At 42.4% G+C, this 22,500-nt stretch overlaps 1 protein-coding gene across 2 annotated transcripts in view; it reads left to right on the forward strand.

Moving 5' to 3' along the window:
* The window catches only part of rimbp2b (RIMS binding protein 2b), a 103,070-nt gene that overhangs the window by 37,123 nt on the left and 43,447 nt on the right, over positions 1 to 22,500 (forward strand). For both annotated transcript variants that reach the window (XM_060881472.1, XM_060881471.1), the window contains 2 exons: positions 5,839 to 5,922; positions 16,043 to 16,132. The gene's annotated coding sequence lies outside the window, so the exon portion shown is untranslated. The remainder of the gene's footprint in view (positions 1 to 5,838; positions 5,923 to 16,042; positions 16,133 to 22,500) is intronic.

Here is a 22,500-nt window from a genome sequence, read left to right on the forward strand (position 1 = left end):
AAATAAAACAGACTAATTATATATTGGTTAAAATTATCTACAAACAAAAACCAAGAGTGTCTCCTTCTTCTTCTTCTTTCGGCTTTTCCCTTCAGGGGTCGCCACAGCAAATCACAGAGACACACACACACACACGGACACACAGACATACATACACACATACACACACACACAGACACACACAGAGACATACAGACATACAGACATACACACACATACACAGACACACACACACAGACATACAGTACAGACATACACACACATACACACACACACACAGACACACACACAGAGACATACAGACATACAGACATACACACACATACACAGACACACACACACAGACATACAGACATACACACACATACACACACACACACACACACACACACACAGACATACAGACATACAGACATACACACACATACACACACACACACACACACACACACAGACATACAGACATACACACACAAACACACACACACACACACACAGACACACACACACAGACATACAGACATACACTCATACGCACACACACAGACACACACACACATACACACACACAGACATACACACACACACACACACACACACACACAAACAAAAACCAAGAGTGTCTCCTTCTTCTTCTTCTTTCGGCTTTTCCCTTCAGGGGTCGCCACAGTGAATCATCTCTCTCCACCTCTCCCTATCTTCTGCATCCTCAACACTTGCACCTCTAGCTTCATATCCTCATTAATTACATCCATATACCTCCTCTTTGCCTCCTGCCTGGCAGCTCCATGTCCAACATTCTCCTACCAATATACTCACTAGTCTCCCTCCTCTGAACATGTCCAAACCATCTTAATGTGTCCTCCCTACAGTAACTTTGTCCCCCAAACGTCCAACATGAGCTGTCCCTCTGATGTTCCTAATCCTGTTGACAAAAAAAAAACAAAAAAAACAATCTGATCAAATTTATTTCTTTATTCTTAAGTGGATTTTATTAGGAAAGAAAAAATCCACCATCTTACTCAGCACAGCAGTTAATCCACGAAAAAAAATCTTTTTTTTTTAAATAGTACATTAAAGTCTGTATAAAGTCCTCATCTTGCCCTCATTTTGTCCCAGAGGAAGTAGAGATCCAGTGGAATCACCACACCACCATATATACAGCTACACAGGTGGCTTGCAACCTGTCGAGTTTCACAGAGAGCCACGATGGGTTTGTGTCATTTCACGATTTTTATTAATCAGCCACACAATTTTCATTTGTACCAAAGGAACCTTGTATGTAATTGACACGGTTAATAAAATAAATGAAACATTGTGTGTGTGTGGGAACGAAACATAGTAGAATCCTTTGGTGCCAGTCATAGAAATCAAGTGTGTGTGTGTGTTTGCATGCATGGGTGTGTATGTGTGCAAGTGTTTGTGTGTTTGAGCATGTGTGTGTGTGTGTGTGTGTGTAAAGTGAAGTGTTAACACAACGCCGGGGATGAGTCAGAGACGTCTCTTATGTCTTGTGTGTTTTAGACAATGATGGCTCATGGGGAAAATCTGCGTGTGTGTGTGACGTTGCACACGCATAATGAATTACAGAACGCTTTATAAAAAAAAAAAAAGGGATCAACCGCATAATAACCTGCTAATCAGAGGAGCTTAGAAGGTAAATCCTTTCTCCTTTCTCTCTTTTTCTTTATCCCTCTCGTTTTTGTTTGTTTTTGTGCTTCTGTTAGCTGTGGGGGCTCTTTGGGATGTGCGAGGTTCACGTCACAGCACTGCACATACTGTATGTGTGTAAACAGTAGGCCTGGCATCTATCACTTTCTCTCTCACACTCACACTCACACACACACACACACACACACACAGCTCTAATGTTATGTAATTCCCAGCCTCTTCCACTGATCTCTGAGGGATTGGGATTAGTCAGTGTCAGGGATGGACTTTAACACTTCACCGTTCACTACATGAGCGTCAGCACGAAAGCCGATACACAGGCTACACAAAACAGATCAGGTTTACAGTATAATGATAAATCTCAGCATCTTTACAAACTCATTAGTCATGTGATCAGATTTCGCTGCATTCTTGAACGAAGGAAAGAATATATAGAGGTGTTACATTATAGACTTATAGACGTGTACACATGCATGCAGGCTTTCTGTATTCTGTATTTGCTGTTAGACTGCAGTGAGGTCTGAATCACAAAGCTGGTTATAAAGGTAAAAACAGACGAGTGTGTGACGCTCTATTAGTCTTCAGCTGTCCGGATTTTCCTGTCTGCTCCTAAAGTAGCCTCAGATTCCTGTTCTTGGCTCACAGGAGATTCTTCTGCTATTGTAGCTTATCTTTTCTGCTCGGGTGTAAAGAGTCCTCTGATACTTGACATACACACTGTGTGTGTGTGTGTGTGTGTGTGTGTGTGTGTGTGTGTGTGTGTGTGTGTGTGTTTTAATATCTGAATGAATTCCCCTCAGCTCAGTGAGCATATTTGTTGTTTGAAGTGATTTCCTCCCTGACACACACACACACAGACATACACACATACAGTACACACATACACACATACACACACACAGACATACAGACATACACACATACACACACAGACACACACACACACACACACAGACATACTGTACTGTACAGTACAGACATACACACATACACACACACACACACACACACAGAGACATACAGACATACACACACACACAGACATACAGACATACACACATACACACACACAGACACACACACAGACATACAGACATACAGACATACACACACACAGACACACACACAGAGACATACAGACATACAGACATACACACACATACACAGACACACACACACAGACATACAGACATACACACACACACACAAACACAGACATACAGACAAACACACACATACACACACACAGACATACAGACATACACACACAGACACACACACACACAGACATACATACATACACACATACACACACACACACACACACACACAGACATAAAGACATACACACACATACACACACACAGACACCCACTCACACAGACATACAGAAATACACACACACACAGACACACACACACACACAGACATACATACATACATACATACACACATACACACACACACACAGACATACAGACATACACACACATACACAGACACACACACATACACACACACGCAAAGACATACAGACATACACACACACACACACACACACAAACATACAGACATACACACACAAACACACACACATACAGACATACACACACATAGACATACAGACATACACACACACACGACAGGAAGAGAGCACTGTGTCGGTTTGTGTGATGCTCCCAGTGTCAGCGATCCGGCTTTTAGCACCGAAGCCTCTGTTGTCTGCACTAAATAGACAGTTCAGCCTGGTCAGCTCGACGGCGTCGGTTGCTAGGACGACGCTCTGTCAGAAGCAGACTGTGCTCTAGGCATATTAAATTAGCGCTATTAAATTTCCACACGATAACCGCCGACCATTTAATCATCAGGGTGTACGATATCATCGCAGCATTCTATTATGAAACCATAGATCATCACTGATTTATGAGAGCAGCAGAAGGTGATGCATGATGATGCCACCTTTAAATCGGAATAGAACGTCACTTAAATCTCAAAAGAGTAAAAGTAGCCCGTCTGGATGAAACCGGTTATGCTGTAAAGGCTGTAATTCCTCCAAGTCTCTCTCTCACTTTGATCGCAGCCGGTCATGATGTATGGAAGCACCGTGACCTGTCGAGCTTGGCCTGTCTCTCGCGCAGGCTCTCGGGGCGTTAACCGAACAGCATCGCTTTGCTCGAAGACAAACGGCCGCCGGGAGACTCGAGCGGAGCATGCGAGAGTTAAATATTCATCACGGGATTAACTGCATGTCACAAACAACCCACTGCACCAGGGCGGCCATTTAACATTAACATCGGCATCCACAACCGAGAAAATGAACACTACACCGTCGCTAAAGCACACCACAGCTTTACGGCTCTACAGTTGCTCATACTCTATACCATAAATCCCGAGTAAAACAATACACACGTGCGCTAGAGGCCTAAATGTGAGGACCGGCCTTAAAGAAACAGTACACGATTGCTAGTAAATCTAACAAAGACGAAGAAGTTTACGTGTTCTTTCAATGCATTTTGTGTGACTTGGCAGAACATCAGGGTGTGTGTTTGAGTCGGTGCTCGAGAGGTTGGAGGAATGCGCAGTCCTTCACACGTTTCCGCCGACAGGATGACTTCGTCCTCTGATCCGTATGCGTGCTGTTTATTTTACATTCTGTGCGAGTGCATCTGTGTCTGTGGGACTGTATCTGCCATTACAAGGACAGAACGCCATCTGTAGCCTCCTACACACACTCCTACACACACACACATACTCATAGGCTTTACCTGGCTCTCCAGAGACTCCGGCGGAAACCGCTAGCTGTGGAACGGTGTTGTGGTTAGAGGGTTGGAAAATTGATGTGTGTATGTGTGTGTGCTTGCGTGTCCCATAATAGGACATTAGTAATTAGTGAGTGACATTAGCGCTGGAGACTCATCAGTCTTGTGAGGGCTTAGAGAGCCGGTGCTGACATGAAGACACGACACGGATCATTTCAGCTCCACGTGGTCGAGAACAAGTGCTGAGAGAGAGAGAGAGAGGGAAATACCCTGATATGTGAAAGAATGTGAAAGGGGAAAAATGTGTTTTTTAGGACAGATACCTAAAACCTAAAAGAGTCGGAAAAGACCAAAATAAAATAAAACAAGTAATCATTAAGGGGGGCACGGTGGCTTAGTGGTTAGCACGTTCACCTCACACCTCCAGGGTTGGGGGTTCGATTCCCACCTCCACCTTGTGTGTGTGGAGTTTGCATGTTCTCCCCGTGCCTCGGGGGTTTCCTCCGGGTACTCCGGTTTCCTCCCCCGGTCCAAAGACATGCATGGTAGGTTGATTGGCATCTCTGGAAAATTGTCCGTAGTGTGTGATTGTGTGAGTGAATGAGAGTGTGTGTGTGCCCTGTGATGGGTTGGCACTCCGTCCAGGGTGTATCCTGCCTTGATGCTCGATGACGCCTGAGATCGGAACAGGCTCCCCGTGACCCGAGGTAGTTCGGATAAGCGGTAGAAAATGAATGAATGAATGAAAGTAATCATTAAAAAAAAATACAAGTAAATACATCTGATATTATAAATAAAGTTAATATTGTTTTTAAATAAATAAATAAGATTTAATTCCGGTTAATTTTTTTAAAGGGGAAAGATATTTTTAGTTTTAAAATTGGCAAAGAAAGAGAAAAAAATTAATCAAAAATCCATCAAAATTGGGAAAAAATACACACCCAAAAATGTAAAGGAAAAAAAAAAAAACACGGAAGGATTGTGAAAGACCTCAAATATGAAATGTAAGGCAAAAGAAGAGCTCCGGAATTAGGGCATGAAAACCGAGAAAGTTTAGAATAGAAAATATCAATTAAAATCCCTTTTAAAAAAAATAAATAAATAAATAAATAAATAAAGGACTGGAGAAAGATTCTGAAAATTCCCTAACTTAAGGAAATCCTGGCATAATTGGAGATGTAACATGGTCGGTCTAGGCTTAAATGAAAAAGAAAAAAAACCTCACCAGATATTTTATATTAGCAGGAGAGTCTTTGTGAATTCTCGTTCCATAACAATGTTAAATCTGAGAAGGTTGCGTAACTCAGTGCTCCGTTTGTCAGTGTTTTTACTCTGGATGCAAATGCGTGAAGAATCGTCTTGCATCTTATTTTCCTCTGTGTGTGTACGTGTGTGTGCGTTCACTCAGGAGACGGAGATCGGCAAGAAGAGAAACGAGCGTGGCGTTCTTGAAGAGGAGGTGAAGAAAAAGAGCCAGTCATGTCAAACCTTGGTAAGAGCTTGTGAAATGAAATCTCTTCACTTCCCAGTCACACTTACAGACAGGAGTGTCGTATTCAGGGCTCTTTAGGGAACCGTTCCCTACAGAAGTGTCAATAAAGTTCTCGAATGTTGAAGCGACAACAGCGTTATTCCTTTGTTGCCTGCACACCGGGGAAATAAACAGTCGCTCTCTTCTTTGATCATGGATCACAAGCTCACTCTCACTCACTCATTTTCTACCGCTTATCCGAACTACCTCGGGTCACGGGGAGCCTGTGCCTATCTCAGGCGTCATCGGGCATCAAGGCAGGATACACACTGGACGGAGTGCCAACCCATCGCAGGGCACACACACACACACTCTCATTCACTCACGCACTCACACAATACGGACAATTTCCCAGAGATGCCAATCAACCTACCATGCATGTCTTTGGACCGGGGGAGGAAACCGGAGTACCCGGAGGAAACCCCTGAGGCACGGGGAGAACATGCAAACTCCACACACACAAGGCGGAGGCGGGAATCGAACCCCCAACCCTGGAGGTGTGAGGCGAACGTGCTAACCACTAAGCCACCGTGCCCCCTGGATCGGAAGCTATAGGACTATAAACAATTAATGAGAATGTTTTCAAATACTCTTACAGGTTTGAAGGAAAAGAAAAGCTTTAGGTTGGTCATATTGTAGCCTGTTTTGTTTCTTGTCAGAATCCTGACAAAACCTGAAAATCTGACCGGATGGATGACTGAATGGATGGATGGATGGATGGATGGATGGATGGATGGAGGAAGGATGGATTGGTTGATTGATTGGTGGTGTAGTGGATAGATAAATAAAGTCACGGACGGTTGGATAAATCGGATGAAAGAATAGATAGACGGGTGGATGGTTGTAGGAACGATAGATGAATAGGTAGATGGATAAATGAACGGATGGATAGATGTATCAGTGGTTGGATGGATAGGTTGGGTGAATGAATACATATATGGGTAGATGGTTGGGTAGATGAATAAATTGAAGAATGTATAGGTGAATTGGATAGATGGGAAAATCGATGAGGATGGATGGATAGGTAGATGGATCAACGGATGGGTAGATGGATTGGTATTTGGCTGGGTATGTGAGTATACAATTGGACTGGCGAATGGGTGGATGGGTAGATGATTGGCTGGAAGATTGAATGGGTAGATAAATGAGGGGATAGTTGTATGGATAGATGAATGGGTAGATAGAGGAGTGGATGGTTATATGAATGGATGCTACAGATATGTAGATGGATAAATAGATGGAGGGATAAATGGATAAATTAATGGATGGGTATATGGGTAGATGAATGGTTGGATAGTTGAATAAATGGATAGATGTACTGTATATATGAATGGATGGATGGATGGATGGATGGATGAAGAGTTATATAAATGGAGGGATGGATGATGTCAGGATAGATGGATGGATGGATGGATGGATGGATAGTTGGGCGAATTGATAAGGTATATACATAGGCAGATGAATGGATGGATGGATGGATGGATGAAGAGTTATATAAATGGAGGGATGGATGATGTCAGGATAGATGGATGGATGGATGGATGGATGGATGGATGGATAGTTGGGCGAATTGATAAGGTATATACATAGGCAGATGAATGGATGGATGGATGGATGGATGGATGGATGGATGAAGAGTTATATAAATGGAGGGATGGATGATGTCAGGATAGATGGATGGATGGATGGATGGATGGATGGATAGTTGGGCGAATTGATAAGGTATATACATAGGCAGATGAATGGATGGATGGATGGATGAAGAGTTATATAAATGGAGGGATGGATGATGTCAGGATAGATGCATGGATGGATGGATGGATGGATGGATGGATAGTTGGGCGAATTGATAAGGTATATACATAGGCAGATGAATGGATGGATGGATGGATGGATGGATGAAGAGTTATAGAAATGGAGGGATGGATGATGTCAGGATAGATGGATGGATGGATGGATGGATGAATGGATGGATGGATAGTTGGGCGAATTGATAAGGTATATACATAGGCAGATGAATGGACGGATGTGTGGATAAGTAGATGAACTTTCTTCCAAACACAGCTGAAATGTTATGGGAATATTCAGCATTCTAGCACTACATGGCAGAAAGTGGGATTCTGTTCATCACTGCTTTAAGTCCTGAATATATTCTCTGTATAAAACACTGAAACACAAACACTTCTGGATCCCTCAGGCTCGCCCTCTGTCTTTTTGTCTCCGTCCTCCCTACACACCACAAATGGCTCTCTGCCTCGCGGGGGTGCTGTCATAGCAAAGCAAAGGAGCAGCAGTGTGAGAGAGGCAGAAGGGATACGGGGGCAGATGAGAGGGTGGGAGGTGGAGGTATGTGGAGAGACTCATCATCACTAAATGATGTGGCGTAGTCTTCTCTTTATTTGGAAAAGAAAATCGGAGGGTTGTGGATGGACGGGCAAACATTTGGTCCTTAACTAAATTTTATCCTCCATATTGTGTGTTGTTTTGGGTTTTATACCTTCTGCATGTTCCACATGTGATAAATATATAATACGGTTAAATAACAACATGCAAGACCAACGGTAGAGTTACCCATACCAATCTAAGTGGCAAGAATCAGGACGCACACACACACACACACACACACACACACACAAACACACAAACAAACAGTCATTTTCTCTAAAGTACACTTCTGGCTATATTTTGTAAGGCATAAATCATTTAGCTGCATGCTGTTAAAGGAAAATAATCATTTACATTTAGCAGACACTCTTATCCAGAGTGACTTACATTTTTATTTCAGTTTATACACCTGAGCAATCGAGGGTTAAGGGCCTTGCTCAGGGGCCCTGCAGTGGCGACTTGGTGGACCTAGGATTCGAACCAATGACCTTCCGATCAGTAGTCGAACACCTTAACCACTGAGCTATCACATCCCTCATGATGACGAGGCCAATCACTAAGTAGAGTTACTATTTATCTTAAGCATTTTTGGACGGAGTCTCCAGTCCAATCTAATCCAGTCTAAATGTATGGATAGATGGATGATTGGGCGAATGGGTGGCTGGCTGCATGTATGTATGTATGGATGTGTGTTTGGATCAATGGATGGATGAATGGGTGGATGGATGGATAGATATATGGATAGAAGGATATATAAATGGATGGATGGATGGATGGATGGTTGGATGGATGGATGGAAAGATAGTTGAATGTATAAATGGATGGATGTATATATGGATGGATAGAAGGATTGATGGGTCAATGGATGGATGGATGGATTGATAGATAGAAGGATAGATGAATGTATGGATGGATGGATGGATGGATGGATGGATGGATGGAAAGATAGATGAATGTATAAATGGATGGGTGGCTGAATAGAAGGATAGGTGAATGTATGAATAGATGGTTGGTTGGGTGGATGGATGGGTGGATATAAAGATAGATGAATGTATAAATGGTTGGATGTATATATGGATGGATAGAAGGATTGATGGGTCAATGAATGGATGGATGGATGGATAGATAGATAGAAGGATAGATGAATGTATGAATAGATGGATGGATGGATGGATGGATGGATGGCTGGATGGAAAGATAGATGAATGTATAAATGGATGGTTTGATAAATGGATGGGTGGTTGAATAGAAGGATATGTGAATGTATGAATAGATGGTTGGATGGATGATGGTGTATGAATATATGAATAGATGAGTTGGTGGGTGAATGGATGGATGTATATATGGATGGATAGAAGGAATGATGGGTCGATGGATGGATAGATGGATAGATAGAAGGATAGATGAATGTATGAATAGATGGTTGGATGAATGGATGGAAGGGTGTATGGATGGATGAATGGAAAGATAGATGAATGTATAAATGGATGGTTGGATGGATAGATAGATAGATAGATGGATGGATAGATTGCCCAGCTTTAATCAGAACTGTTTATTTGTACTTGACATTAAAATACTGTTAAAAAAAGCTGTATATGTGATATTATGTATGTAATGAAATCATATCACAGTATTGTGATCTATGTAGGGCTGTGATAGCAGTAGTGTATATGTGTGTGTGTGTGTGTGTGTGTGTGTGTGTGTTACGCAACACAATACACTGCACAACACGTGACTGCGATGATTAACAAGTAAATCAAAATAAAATTCTATGACATGAGCTTTAAAGCTTATGACTGCCTAGTGTCTGTGGTGCCGTCGTCTGTTCCTTCAGCAGCTCCAGTGTGTGTAAACGCTTTCCTTTGCATGATTTATATAATCAGGACGAGGCGGACACAGAGTCAGCGCCACAGTTTTGTGGCGTTAAAATTGGATTTCTGTCCTGCAGCCAGTGTGCATATGTTAATGCAATTATCACGTTGAGCCGTGTAAAAATTGGTTTTGAGTGTGTGTGTGTGTGTGTGTGTAGGAGGAAGGTAACTCAGTGGGAGTCAGAAGTATAACTGTTGCTCTCCGTTGGGATTCTGTACTGAAACCACAGGCGGTGGCATTCTCGCAGTAATGGCTGCAAAGCCGCTGAACTTAACCACACACAGATGTACGCCCACAGACGCTTAGTTGTTCATACACCTTCGTACAGGCGGGGAACGGATTAAAGAAAAAAAACAAAACAAATATAAAACGATTTAGAAAGATGAGCCACCACAAGCCACCAGAACCACTGCAATAGATCCAAAACCACGAAAGCAACCCCCTGGGTTTTCCTTTAGTCAGTCACATATCTGGATAAACACTAGTGCACACACCACATCTCATGAAATATGAATTGTTCACATCCTGAGGTAACAATGTCTTATAGAGAGAAGAAGCGAAGGCAATGAAGACAAAGTCAAAAATGTGTTGTGTACTTGAAGATCTTGGAAAAGCATCACAGTTAAAGATGAGTTATCAAGACTGTTGTAATGGAAAAAAGGTTAAAATCACGAGCAGGGAATCTGATCGAAGGCTGACAAAGTTGAGGAAGAGCTTTCTAATCCTGAGGAAGCTGAAAAAGAGCTTCACAAGATGTTCTCAGAGCTAAGGGAGTTGAGGAAGATGTTCTCAAAACCGAGGAAGTTCAGGAAGAGCTGCTCAGGACTACGGTAGCAAAGTTAAAGAAGTGTCGCTCAGGCCTGTGGAAGTTGAGGAGAAGCCTCTTAAGAGTGAAAATATGACGAAGATCTTTTCAAGTCTGAGGAGGATGAGGAAGCACTTCTTGAGAATGAGCAAGTTGAGGAAGAGGTTCTCAAAACTGAGGATGTTTAGTAAGAACCTTAGAAGCTTTTCATGCCTAACCAAGATAATCAAGGGCTAGAACCAAGAGTAAAATGCTGGTTTTATTTTAAGCTTAGGAAAGTTGAGGAAAAGCTTCTGAAGCCTGAGGAAAGTGAGGCAATGACAGGAAATACAGGAAATATCAATCAATGTTTGTTTAAGAAACACAAGCGTTTGCTTGTGTTTCTTAAAAAAACAGAAAAATAATACAGAAAAATAATAATCCAAAAATGTAGCAATAATAATAATAATAATAATAACAATAATAATAACAATAATAAAGGGGTCACGGTGGCTTAGTGGTTAGCACGTTCGCCTCACACCTCCAGGGTTGGGGGTTCGATTCCCGCCTCCGCCTTGTGTGTGTGGAGTTTGCATGTTCTCCCCGTGCCTCGGGGGTTTCCTCCGGGTACTCCGGTTTCCTCCCCCGGTCCAAAGACATGCATGGTAGGTTGATTGGCATCTCTGGAAAATTGTCCCTAGTGTGTGATTGCGTGAATGAATGAGTGTGTGTGTGTGCCCTGTGATGGGTTGGCACTCCGTCCAGGGTGTATCCTGCCTTGATGCCCGATGACGCCTGAGATAGGCACAGGCTCCCCGTGACCCGAGGTAGTTCGGATAAGCGGTAGAAGATGAATGAATGAATGAATGAATGAACGAATGAATAATAAATAAATAAATAATAGAAAAAATTTGATACAAATTCTATAAGGTAATAATGCTTAGAATAAGTAATTATTAAAATACATATCAAATAGTAATAATGATTTGGTTAAAAAAGGGAAAAGTTGTTCTAAAGAAAACAAAACAAACAAAAGATTTTAAGAAAAAATATTTAATATAAATTTTACAATTTCACAAATTAAATAACTGGTCATAAATTCTAAATTGTACAACAAATATAAAACACAGTAAAAAAAAAAAAAAAAAAGAACTTTAGAAAGCCAGTAAACAGGCTCTTCGGTGTAAAATGGAAAAGGAAGAACGTCACATAAAACAGGAAGCTGTCAGGCTTGAGGATGTTTCGTAAGATCTTCAAAGAAGATTTCCAGCAAAAAGCGAAAGAAATGGAATGTGGAGCTGATGTCAGCAGAGTCTCGGTCTGCCTCTAAAACACAATTCACAGCCTTTTTCTGCTCTCTGGCATCTGTCCCGTCAGCGACGTCTCCTCCTTCCTGTTCTTTGGTGTCAGTTGTTACTAAGCCTGACTAAGTTCTCTGGTTTGACTGTTGAGCGTGATAGACGCAGCGCTAATTAAAGCGGTTTGCGGTCAAGCTCAGCGATCACAGCATGTACGCAGCCTTATCTCCGGTTAGGCAGAAAAACCATCTGCGTGGTGCAGTAAAATGCAGCCTTAGTGCTTGTTTATACAGCAGGGCTCATAAAATCAGAGTCCAGCAGCAACAACTGAGCATTTGACTCAAGCCATGAGGCTCGTCCACCTCTGAAACAAGACGTTCTGATTGGCTGAAAGCCACCCGAGGCGGGAATCTCGGAGCGAATGAGGAGCGAGAGAGGAGAAAAAGAAAGATTTGCGAGCGCCGAACAGAGCAGATTGTCTCCACTCAAAGGTCAGATGCATTGATTTCCAGGAAGCACCCGTCATCCATTTATCCTGCACTCTGATTGGACGGGTTCCACCGACCCATGGCTTCCGCTTAAAGTAATACACCCTGGTATGGAGTTGGAGGAGAAGCGTGGTGAGATGTACCGAGCCTAGACAAGACAAAACTCGCTATATACAGTACAGCAGCATATCAGTGTTTATCCCAGAGTGAGTCATGAACACCGTGTCGTGTTGCGTTCGGGTCTCGACCGTGATGAGCGCCGTCGATTCGTTTCCTGTTGCAGTAGTACAGCAGCAAATCACTCGGATCGCGATCTCATAAAAAACGGATGAAGGCGCACGAGAGCCCTGGAATATTACTGTATAGAAATCTCTTTTATTTCTCCCCTCATTCAGTGCCGTTCGTTTCATTTAGGATTAGAAAGAAACACATTGCTCTGTCTCTCGTCCTGTCTCGAAGAGTTCTTCATCCTTATCTCTGTTCTCCTCACATCTTATCACCCTATTGCCATCTTCCTCTCTCTCTCTCTCTCTCTCTCTCTCTCTCTCTCACTCTCTGACTCAGAGTCCCAGAGTCCGACTCTCAGTCTATCGTGCGTTCGGCGTAATTCTGGATCGATGCAGTGCGAGTGGGATGCCAATGCAATCATGGCTTAGTGCAGGACAGATTGGAATTGACTGCAGGGAATAGTGACTGCAGAGCGTTTATGAGACTCTGCACTGTGTGTATGTATGAAAGTGGCATATTTGTGTGTGTGTGTGTGTGTGTGTGTGTGTGTGTTCTGTTTGCGTCTTTTCTCTTTCCTGGTTGCTTGGTCATCCTTGTTTTGGTGAACGTGTCTCCTTTCATTTCTCCTGCATCTAATCACAACCGAGTAGACGTGTAGAGAGAAATTCCTCTGACTGTAGCTAACTTAATTCCCCACTAATCTAATTCACGTCGCTTGCTAGCTTATAATGTTACATAATACACTAGGCTAATTTTAGCTAGGTGGTTAGTGAACTCGGGTGTCTACTGACGTCAGATGCATCAATTACCTTAGCTGGCTAATGGCTATTAACAGTACAGTGCTGCGTTTAGGTCGCTAGCTAGCATGGCAGAGGTCGTTACACTATTGTACGTTGTGCGTTAAAGTCGGTGTTGCGCGTTACGCAGGTGAAATGAACGTAACATTCAGTCATCGTGATCAGATGAACAGTTAGTTTAGTTTACATGACGACATCTTGTGTTTAATGCTATTATCTTGAACTTGGATTCATTTTGATTTGCTAAAATTTAGAATTTTTTTTTTCAACTTTTTTTAATTATTTGAATTAGTTTCTTTTCTTTTTCTCCCTTCCCATTCCTCTTCTTTCTTTCTTTCTTTTTTTCTTTCTTTTTTTCTTTCTTTCTTTCTTTCTTTCTTTCTTTCTTTCTTTCTTTCCTTTATAACATTCTTTTTTTTCTTTTCTTTATTTCCTTTCCCCTTTCCCATCCCTTAATTTTCCTCTCAGTTCCTTTCCTTTTTTATTACATTTCTTTTTTTCTTTCCTTCCATTTCTTCTCGCATTCCTTTCACTTTCTTTCTTTCTTTCTTTCTTTCTTTCTTTCTTTCTTTCTTTCTTTCTTTCTTTCTTTCTTTCTTTCTTTCAATTATTTTTTTTTCTTTATTTCCTTTCCTTTTTTCATCCCTTTCTTTTCTTCTCGATTTTTTATTACATTTCTTTTTTCTTTCCTTCCATTTCTTCTCGCATTCCTTTCACTTTCTTTCTTTCTTTCTTTCTTTCTTTCTTTAAATTAATTTTTCTTTGCTTTTCCTCTCGATTCCTTTCCTTTTTTTTTTTTTTTACATTTCTATTTTTCCTGTCTTTTTTTCCTTCCGTTTCCTCCATACCTTTCATTTCGTTTCCTCATACTTTTTTTTTTTTTTTTGGACCTTTGGAAACTTTCCTGAACAATCCTCAGGTTGTACATGAACTTTATTTCCAGTTTATCAGTGAAACAGTGAATCACATACCAACAGATCATCGAGACCTGTGATTCGTTCCATTCCTAATACTTGTTTGCACCTGAGCTCGCTTTATTAACAGCCCCGGTCCTGTCAGGTAGAAAAGCCAGCAGTGTCTTCAGGGACTTCCTGTCAGGTTTATCACACTCCTCCACTGATTGGCTCAGAAGTCAGCTGGAGTTCATGGTCACTGTTCTGAGGTTTCTTGCACAGGAATTCTACAGCGTGGTCATGCCAGTGTTAGAGCTTTTCCACATGCTCGTTAAACAAACCCACATCACAGTGGTCGTGCCTGAGTGTGGATGTGTCAGTCTAGTGACGCTGTTCAATAAGAGGACGTTAATTAAATCTACAGACTTCGTCTATATATTACAGGCTCATGACTGCTCGTGGTCTGGAGCTGAAGAGCGGCGGCTGTCGGGGTTTAAGTGGTGTTACAGACGTGCCCTCTGGATGTTGATAGAGTGTAATTAAGTTTCTCTCCGCAATAAGGAACACTGCTTAATCTCTCCATCCATGCTGAGAGAGAGAGAGAGAGAGAGAGAGAGAGAGAGAGAGTCTTATCCTGTCTATACCCTTTTAGTCTTATCCTGTGATTTGGGATGTTATGCTAATTACACAGAGCTATTAAAGGCACAGAGTGTGATTTTCAAATGCAAATGATACATACATGTGAAATGTGTCATGATTATCTCTTCTCTTCTCTTCTCTTCTCTTCTCTTCTCTTCCCTTCCCTTCCCTTCCTTTCTCTTCTCTTCCTTTCTCTTCTCTTCCCTTCCTTTCTCTTCCCTTCCCTTCCTTTCTCTTCTCTTCTCTTCTCTTCTCTTCTCTTCTCTTCTCTTCTCTTCTCTTCTCTTCTCTTCTCTTCTCTTCCCTTCCCATCTCTTCTCTTCTCTTCTCTTCTCTTCTCTTCTCTTCTCTTCTCTTCTCTTCTCTTCCCTTCCCCCTTCTCTTCTCTTCTCTTCTCTTCTCTTCTCTTCTCTTCTCTTCTCTTCTCTTCTCATCTCTTCTCATCTCTTCTCTCTTTTGTTTCCTTTTCATTCCCTTTCTCTCCCCTTTCTTTCCCATTCATTTCCTTTCCTTTCTATTCCTTTCCTTTTTCTCCCCTTCCTTTCATTTCATTTCTCTAACACACACACACACACACACACACACACACACACACACACACACATACTTTATTCATCCAAAAAAGCCTAAATCTTTTGTAGGAATAATTGAGAATCTGTGTGTGTGTGTGTGTGTGTGTGTGTGTGTTTGTCCTCAGGAGAGTGAGCTCCAGAATGTTTTGCAGAGGAAAACGCATTTAAATGTGCACTCACTCACCGACATCCAGAAGACCACAGAGTGTGAGCAGGTAAGCGGCCTTGGGCTGTTCATCCCTGGCCCCTCAGGATCCTCTCGTCCAATCAGAGGGCTTTCTGCGTCTCCCAGTGCAGCATGGGAGTGACCGCCCACTCGCTCTCAAACGGATGAGTTTATTACGCAGGTTTATAGATGATGTGTGTCAGCTGGAAGCAGAGGCAGGAAGCAATATACCTTCCCTCAACTCCTCCGCTAGGTATTACCTGTGTGTGTGTGTGTGTGTGTGAGAGAGAGAGAGAGAGAGAGAGACAGAGACAGAGAGAAAAAGACAGAAACACCATAAGAACACAGAATTCTAAACTACAAAATTATTGGCACCCTTTTTGAAAATGTACAAAAATTAATTTCTGGTTATGTGGTGAGATCAAAGAGGCCACACCTCCTCCACTGTCTGAGACACTGAGGGATGAAAGAGTGCGAGAGAAAGAGTGAAAGAGAAATGCAATTTCCTGACTGGTTGGTGTTATTGGCATGAGGTAGGATGCTGATCACTGAGATTCAGCCTCTTGATCCAATGTGTATGTATTCGTGTGTGTGTGTATTGTGTATGTATTCGTGTGTGTGTGTGTGTGTGTGTGTGTGTGTGTGATGTATTATCTGCCGCCGGCTCTCAAAATGATACGAAGCATTATCAGACAGACATATATTACATTGGATATTACACTTTTGCTTGAAACAAACACTCATCTTCATGATATCGGCTAAATAAATAAATAAATAAATAAATATGTTCTCTTTACTGAGCCATGTCTTATTTGCTAATTATGTTAGTTTCAATAGAGAAAAGCTGGTAAAGATCTTTATAGCTGCTATAATGTTAGTGATAAAAGGATGTAAGTAGAAATGGATAAAAAAAAAAGTGTGATTAACGTTAAAAATCGTAATAGTTCGTAAGTTGTTAAGAGATGAGAGGAATAAAACCAAGACGTGTTGTTATTTACACTCAGTTAGTTTTTAGCTCATTATTATTTGATCCCGGTGTTTGTTTCTGTTGGTTATGTCTGACTCCTGGCATCTTCAATCGCTTTGTTTTGTCTGTCTACCTGTAACTGCGTCTGAGTCACACTTTTCAGGGGTAAACACGTCTCCATGTCTGGCTGACAGAGAGCCCAAGTGACGGAGGTGTGTTGACAAACGTCAGCGTGGCTAAAAAAAAAAGATCCCTTCATTACACTTTTATGAATCATCCCAGAAAGGGGCGAGAGGGATAGAGGGGTATAGTGTGAGAGAGAAAGACGGAGACAATGATGAAGGAAGCGAAGGAGGGAGGGAGGGAGAGAGGGAGGGAGGGAGGGAGGGAGCGATCACTTGGAAAGGGACTGTAACAGCTCCCTGATGCCTTGCTAAGTGAGCTCATGGGAAATGTGATATCATTAGAGATATATTTCACGCTAGATTGATGATATTTACTGTTTGCTTTACGGTGACTGGCTGCGAGAGCAAAATAGAGACTTTTCCTCTTTTCCTCTTTTCCTCTTACACCACAGCGACACACTGACGATCAAATTCAATTCAATTTGATTCAAATACATGACAAGAAAATTATTAAAATTATTATTCAGGCTCATTAGAGGAATTGTAAAAAGTTTCTTTTTCTTTATGAAAGGAATTCAAATGCATCATTCAAACAACAAGGTTCATTTTGTATGATTTTCAGGAGGAGAAAGAAAATAAAGAAAGAAAGAAAGAAAGAAAGAAAGAAAGAAAGAAAAACAGAGAGACAAACAGACAGACAGACAGAAGGAAAGAAAGAAAGAAAGAAAGAAAGAAAGAAAGAAAGAAAGAAAGAAAGAAAGAAAGAAAGAAAGAAAGAAAGAAGGAAAAACAGAAAGAAAGAAAGAAAGAAAGAAAGAAAGAAAGAAAGAAAGAAAGAAAGAAAGAAAGAAAGAAAGAAAAACAGACAGACAGACAGACAGAAGGAAAGAAAGAAAGAACAAACGAAAGAAAGAAAGAAAAACAAACAGAAAGAAGGAAAGAAAGAAAGAAAGAAAGAAAGAAAGAAAGAAAGAAAGAGAAAGAAAGAAAGAAAGAAAGAAAGAAAGAAAGAAAGAAAGAAAGAGAAAGAAAGAAAGAAAAACAGACAGACAGACAGAAGGAAAGAAAGAAAGAAAAACAAACAGACAGAAGGAAAGAAAGAAAGAAAGAAAGAAAGAAATGTTAGAATGATAGAATGATAGAATGACAGCCTAAAATTCGAATTCATATAAATAAATAGACTTGAGAGGAACCAGACTCAAAGTGGAGAGGAACACTGTTCGTAATACTAGCAAGCACTAGACGATTGTACCCTGTGATGGTTGGTGCCCCGTCCAGGGTGTCCCCCGTCCAGGGTGTCCCCCGTCTTGTGCCCTGAGTCTCCTGGAATAAATCCAAGGTTTCATGAGACCCTGTGTTGGATAAGTGCTTCAGTAAATGGATGGATGGATATATAGACATACGATCACGGGAACATTCATGCTATTATCTAATCAGCCAATCACGTAACAGCTCAAGAAATGATGCGATAACATGCGCTGACACTTTTAAACAATAAGCGCTAATATTTACACAGAAATTAGCGTAATGATAATAAGGTTTATTATTAAAGGCACGCAAACAGAGACGACGGCAAAACGTGGCACATGGAGGATCTACTTGTCCTACACATTCTGAACACTTGCTGTCGGGACACTGGATGATTCTGTAAGAACAGATGCAGCTTCGCTTCGAACAGTCGGAAGCAGGAGGTGGAGGTTAAAAACCCCGTCGCTTTGGCGTCCTTTAACGTAAAACCTATCCATCCTTATAAAACCTGCTCGCATGCTCTATATCTTCTCTCGTCAGGGTATATATGCCATCTACACGCAGTGGTTCTCTTATCACGTAAACCTAATTCACTTTGTATTGACCGCAGCTCATACTGTAGGGTGGTTTGCAAAAGTTTTTACCCCCCCAAGCATTTCCACAGAGATTTCCACATTTATTTTTTAATCTATTTATTTATTTAAAAATCTAGGTTATGTGGATCAGCTGTGCACATGTGTGTGTGTGTGTGTGTGTGTGTGTGCACATGCCTGTCCCAGCTCTTTTATCATCACTTACTTCCCTGATCAATAGAGAACCTGAACCTCCTGCCGTCTCTGCTTTCAAGCACTTCTAAAGTGCACTTGAAAGAGGGAAGGTCCTATTTTTACTTCACTAAAAATTTTTTTTCCGTACAGTTGAAACTTATTAAGGTGTCTGAAAAGTCGTCTAGGCGAAGAGAATCTCTTTTCGATCGATTTTGCAGAAGACACAGAGTCAGAGACAAGAAGGAGGTTAGAGAGGCGCGTCCAGAACGAAATCGACTCTGTGAGCGCGAAGCTGCGACAGTGACGCCGAATTAGGAAGCGAACTGCGAGCGAGATCGACGCGTTCACCTGGCAGAAGTTAGCGAGAGGAAGAGGAAGAGGAAGAGGAAGAGGAAGAGGAAGAGATAGTTTGTGGTAATTTGTTAGCTAACAAGCAGGTTAACCGATTACCCGTCCTGTCGTCGTTACTCGTTTTCTCAGACGTTTCTACTCAATAGTTTGCTGAATGATGATTTGTATTAACGTTTATCGGTCATTTTCTGCTCTTTTGACAGAAGTAAAGACAAACTATTAACTTACATACAGTGCTAATATGTGTTGATAAAAGCTTTATGCCATGCTTATGACTGTGTTATAAAGGCTCAGTGTAGCCACCCTTCAGATAAACTGCCCCCACTTCTTGAGCCTGTGATGTAATACATATAATCCTTTCATATTTTCTGATCTCACTGCCCCACCTTTCAGCCGCCGGTCTCACCTGTGAAAGCCCTCTGTGGTGAGATCAAACTGGGGGGATTTCTTTTTCTCTCAGTCTCCTTTTGACACGAGGGATTCGAATCACTCAGAGTCCAGAGAGCGATTTACTGAAAGGACGGAGTGATGAGAAAAACAAGGGCCAGTTTGAGCAATATTAACCCTCACCTTTATAGCTTTTACTCTCTATCTCTTTATTGCTTTTCTCTCGCTCTTTCTCTCTTTCTTTTTCTCTCTTCATCTCTCTCAATCTGTCTCTCCCTGTATATCTGCCCCCACTCTCACTCTCTTACCCCTCTCTTTATATATCTATTTTTTCTATCTAACTCTCTCTTTATCTCTCTGTCTGGTCTCTCTCTTTCCATCATTTCCCTCTTTCTCAGCTCTCCCCCTCTCCATCTCTCTCTGTCTGGTCTCTCTCTTTCCATCATTTCCCTCTTTCTCAGCTCTCCCCCTCTCCATCTCTCTCTGTCTGGTCTCTCTCTTTCCATCATTTCCCTCTTTCTCAGCTCTCCCCCTCTCCATCTCTCTCTCTCTGGTCTCTCTCTTTCCATCATTTCCCTCTTTCTCAGCTCTCCCCCTCTCCATCTCTCTCTCTGGTCTCTCTCTTTCCATCATTTCCCTCTTTCTCAGCTCTCCCCCTCTCCATCTCTCTCTGTCTGGTCTCTCTCTTTCCATCATTTCCCTCTTTCTCAGCTCTCCCCCTCTCCATCTCTCTCTCTCTGGTCTCTCTCTTTCCATCATTTCCCTCTTTCTCAGCTCTCCCCCTCTCCATCTCTCTCTCTGGTCTCTCTCTTTCCATCATTTCCCTCTTTCTCAGCTCTCTCCCTCTCCATCTCTCTCTGTCTGGTATCTCTCTTTCCATCATTTCCCTCTTTCTCAGCTCTCCCCCTCTCCATCTCTCTCTCTCTGGTCTCTCTCTTTCCATCATTTCCCTCTTTCTCAGCTCTCCCCCTCTCCATCTCTTTCTGTCTGGTCTCTCTCTTTCCATCATTTCCCTCTTTCTCAGCTCTCCCCCTCTCCATCTCTCTCTCTCTGGTCTCTCTCTTTCCATCATTTCCCTCTTTCTCAGCTCTCCCCCTCTCCATCTCTTTCTGTCTGGTCTCTCTCTTTCCATCATTTCCCTCTTTCTCAGCTCTCCCCCTCTCCATCTCTTTCTGTCTGGTCTCTCTCTTTCCATCATTTCCCTCTTTCTCAGCTCTCCCCCTCTCCTTCTCTCTCTGTCTGGTCTCTCTCTTTCCATTTCCCTCTTTCTCAGCTCTCCCCCTCTCCATCTCTCTCTCTCTGGTCTCTCTCTTTCCATCATTTCCCTCTTTCTCAGCTCTCCCCGTCTCCATCTCTCTCTCTGGTCTCTCTCTTTCCATCATTTCCCTCTTTCTCAGCTCTCCCCCTCTCCATCTCTCTCTCTCTGGTCTCTCTCTTTCCATCATTTCCCTCTTTCTCAGCTCTCCCCCTCTCCATCTCGCTCTCTCTGGTCTCTCTCTTTCCATCATTTCCCTCTTTCTCAGCTCTCCCCCTCTCCATCTCTCTCTCTCTGGTCTCTCTCTTTCCATCATTTCCCTCTTTCTCAGCTCTCCCCCTCTCCATCTCTTTCTGTCTGGTCTCTCTCTTTCCATCATTTCCCTCTTTCTCAGCTCTCCCCCTCTCCATCTCTCTCTCTCTGGTCTCTCTCTTTCCATCATTTCCCTCTTTCTCAGCTCTCCCCCTCTCCATCTCTTTCTGTCTGGTCTCTCTCTTTCCATCATTTCCCTCTTTCTCAGCTCTCCCCCTCTCCATCTCTTTCTGTCTGGTCTCTCTCTTTCCATCATTTCCCTCTTTCTCAGCTCTCCCCCTCTCCATCTCTCTCTGTCTGGTCTCTCTCTTTCCATCATTTCCCTCTTTCTCAGCTCTCCCCCTCTCCATCTCTCTCTGTCTGGTATCTCTCTTTCCATCATTTCCCTCTTTCTCAGCTCTCCCCCTCTCCATCTCTCTGTCTCTGGTCTCTCTCTTTCCATCATTTCCCTCTTTCTCAGCTCTCCCCCTCTCCATCTCTCTCTCTGGTCTCTCTCTTTCCATCATTTCCCTCTTTCTCAGCTCTCCCCCTCTCCATCTCTCTCTCTCTGGTCTCTCTCTTTCCATCATTTCCCTCTTTCTCAGCTCTCCCCCTCTCCATCTCTCTCTCTCTGGTCTCTCTCTTTCCATCATTTCCCTCTTTCTCAGCTCTCCCCCTCTCCATCTCTCTCTCTCTCTGGTCTCTCTCTTTCCATCATTTCCCTCTTTCTCAGCTCTCCCCCTCTCCATCTCTTTCTGTCTGGTCTCTCTCTTTCCATCATTTCCCTCTTTCTCAGCTCTCCCCCTCTCCATCTCTCTCTCTGGTCTCTCTCTTTCCATCATTTCCCTCTTTCTCAGCTCTCCCCCTCTCCATCTCTTTCTGTATGGTCTCTCTCTTTCCATCATTTCCCTCTTTCTCAGCTCTCCCCCTCTCCATCTCTTTCTGTCTGGTCTCTCTCTTTCCATCATTTCCCTCTTTCTCAGCTCTCCCCCTCTCCTTCTCTCTCTGTCTGGTCTCTCTCTTTCC

The sequence above is a fragment of the Tachysurus vachellii genome, chromosome 11, assembly GCF_030014155.1.
Source record: "Tachysurus vachellii isolate PV-2020 chromosome 11, HZAU_Pvac_v1, whole genome shotgun sequence".
NCBI classification, from domain to species: domain Eukaryota; kingdom Metazoa; phylum Chordata; class Actinopteri; order Siluriformes; family Bagridae; genus Tachysurus; species Tachysurus vachellii.